Source organism: Anser cygnoides, chromosome 4 (genome assembly GCF_040182565.1).
Source record: "Anser cygnoides isolate HZ-2024a breed goose chromosome 4, Taihu_goose_T2T_genome, whole genome shotgun sequence".
In the NCBI taxonomy this organism is placed as follows: domain Eukaryota; kingdom Metazoa; phylum Chordata; class Aves; order Anseriformes; family Anatidae; genus Anser; species Anser cygnoides.
In genome coordinates this window covers 42,643,049-42,646,171 of record NC_089876.1, presented here as the reverse complement: position 1 = coordinate 42,646,171, position 3,123 = coordinate 42,643,049, and the positions used below count along the sequence as shown (strand labels likewise).

General features: G+C 47.7%; 1 pseudogene; it reads left to right on the top strand.

The window, feature by feature from the left end:
• The first annotated feature begins 470 nt into the window (after positions 1 to 470).
• Positions 471 to 2,903, top strand: LOC136790698 (cytochrome c oxidase subunit 3-like; annotated as a pseudogene).
• The last annotated feature ends 220 nt before the right edge of the window (positions 2,904 to 3,123 follow it).

Sequence of the window (3,123 nt, the reverse complement as noted above, 5' to 3'; positions counted from 1 at the left end):
AAAGCCATCGGCCACCAATGATACTGAAGCTACGAATACACAGACTTCAAAGACCTATCATTCGACTCCTACATAGTGCCCACCCCAGACTTACCCAACGGCCACTTCCGACTGCTAGAAGTTGACCACCGCGTAGTTATCCCAATAGAATCCCCCATCCGCGTGATCATTACTGCAGGAGACGTACTCCACTCCTGAGCAGTCCCAACGCTCGGAGTTAAAACAGACGCAATCCCAGGCCGACTAAACCAAACTTCATTCATTACCACCCGGCCTGGGATTTTTTACGGACAATGCTCAGAAATTTGCGGGGCTAATCACAGCTACATACCCATTGTAGTAGAATCAACCCCACTCCCACATTTCGAGGCCTGATCGTCCCTTCTATCATCATCCTAATCATTAAGAAGCTATGCAACAGCACTAGCCTTTTAAGCTAGCCAAAGAGGGACTTCCCCCTCCTTAATGATATGCCACAGCTTAACCCCGCACCATGATTTTCAATCATAATTATAACCTGATTAACCCTAGCACTCCTCATCCAACCAAAACTACTAGCCTTCACCACAACCAACCCCCCATCAAATAAGACCTCCCTCACTACCAAACCCACACCATGATCCTGACCATGAACCTAAGCTTCTTTGACCAATTTTCCAGCCCCAATCTATTCGGCATCCCCTTAATCCTACTATCCCTACTCTTCCCAGCCCTACTATTCCCGTCCCCAAACAACCGATGAATCAACAACCGCCTTTCTACTATCCAAACATGACTCCTTCACCTAATCACAAAACAACTAATAGTCCCACTCGACAAAAATGGCCACAAATGAGCCATAATATTTACATCCCTAATAATCATACTTCTTACAATCAACCTTCTAGGCCTCCTTCCATATACATTCACCCCAACCACCCAACTATCTATGAACATAGCCCTAGCCTTCCCACTATGGCTCGCCACACTACTAACAGGCCTACGAAACCAACCATCAGCCTCTTTAGCCCACCTATTACCCGAAGGTACCCCTACACCCCTAATCCCCGCACTAATCCTGATCGAAACAACCAGCCTACTAATCCGCCCCCTAGCCCTCGGAGTCCGCCTTACAGCCAACCTTACAGCAGGACACTTACTCATCCAACTCATCTCTACAGCCTCCATTGCATTAATACCCACCCTTCCTGCAGTATCCATCCTAACAATAATCATCCTACTACTCCTAACCATCCTAGAAGTAGCAGTAGCCATAATCCAGGCCTACGTCTTCGTGCTCCTTCTAAGCCTATACTTACAAGAAAACATCTAATGGCACACCAAGCACACTCATACCACATAGTTGACCCAAGCCCTTGACCAATCTTCGGGGCAGCCGCCGCCCTACTCACAACCTCAGGATTAATCATGTGATTCCACTACAACTCATCCATACTACTAACCCTAGGCCTCATCTCAATACTCCTAGTAATACTCCAATGATGACGAGACATTGTACGAGAAAGCACCTTCCAAGGCCATCACACTCCCACAGTCCAAAAAGGCCTACGATACGGCATAATCCTTTTCATCACATCCGAAGCATTCTTCTTCTTAGGGTTCTTCTGAGCGTTCTTCCACTCGAGCCTGGCCCCAACCCCAGAACTAGGAGGCCAACGACCCCCAACAGGAATTAAACCACTCAACCCGATAGAAGTCCCCCTACTAAACACAGCCATCCGACTAGCCTCAGGCATTACCGTAACGTGAGCCCATCACAGCATCACAGAAGGAAACCGAAAACACGCCATCCACGCCCTAACCCTAACGATCCTCCTGGGATTCTACTTCACAGCCCTACAAGCAATAGAATACCACGAAGCCCCATTCTCAATCGCCGATAGCGTCTACGGATCTACCTTCTTCGTTGCCACTGGATTCCACGGACTCCACGTAATCATCGGATCCTCCTTCCTGACCGTCTGCCTCTTCCGACTGATCAAGTTCCACTTTACATCAGACCACCACTTCGGATTCGAGGCAGCAGCCTGATATTGACACTTCGTAGACATCATCTGACTATTCCTCTACATAACCATCTACTGATGAGGATCTTGCTCTTCTAGTATATTAATTACAATTGACTTCCAATCTCTAGAATCTGGTATAAACCCAGAGGAGAGCAATGAACGCACTCATGTTCATATTCGCCCTATCATCAATCCTAAGCGCCGCCCTAACCGCATTAAACTTCTGACTCGCCCAAATAAACCCCGACTCAGAGAAACTCTCACCGTACGAATGTGGATTCGACCCACTTGGATCTGCTCGATTACCATTCTCAGTCCGATTCTTCCTCAGTAGCCATCCTGTTCGTCCTATTCGACCTAGAAATCGCCCTCCTACTCCCCCTGCCATGAGCCGTCCAACTCCAATCCCCCCTAATGACCCTCACCTGAACTGTAGTGATCCTCCTTCTCCTAACACTCGGACTGGCCTACGAGTGAATTCAAGGGGGCCTAGAATGAGCAGAATAACAGAAAGTTAGTCTAACCAAAAAGATAGCTGGTTTCGACCCAGCAGATTACAGCCAACCCTGTAACTTTCTTATGTCGCCCCTACATTTAAGCTTCTACTCAGCCTTCATTTTCAGCGGACTAGGGCTAGCCTTCCACCGAACCCACCTAGTATCCGCCCTACTATGCCTTGAAAGCATAATATTATCGATATTCGTAGGCCTATCAATATGATCCATCGAAAACCAAGTCTCCTCATTCACCATGGTACCAATTCTCATGCTAACCTTCTCAGCGTGTGAGGCGGGCACAGGCCTGGCCATCCTAGTAGCCTCCACCCGCACACATGGCTCCGACCATCTACACAACCTAAACCTCCTGCAATGCTAAAAATCATCCTACCCACAATCATACTTCTTCCAACAGCCCTGCTGTCTCCACCAAAATTTCTATGGACTAACACCACCTTATACAGCCTCCTAATCGCTGCCCTAAGCCTACAGTGATTAATCCCAACCTACTACCCCTACAAATTTTTATCCAACTGAACAGGAATTGACCAAATCTCATCCCCCCTCCTAGTACTATCCTGCTGACTACTCCCACTCATAATCATAGCAAGCCAAAA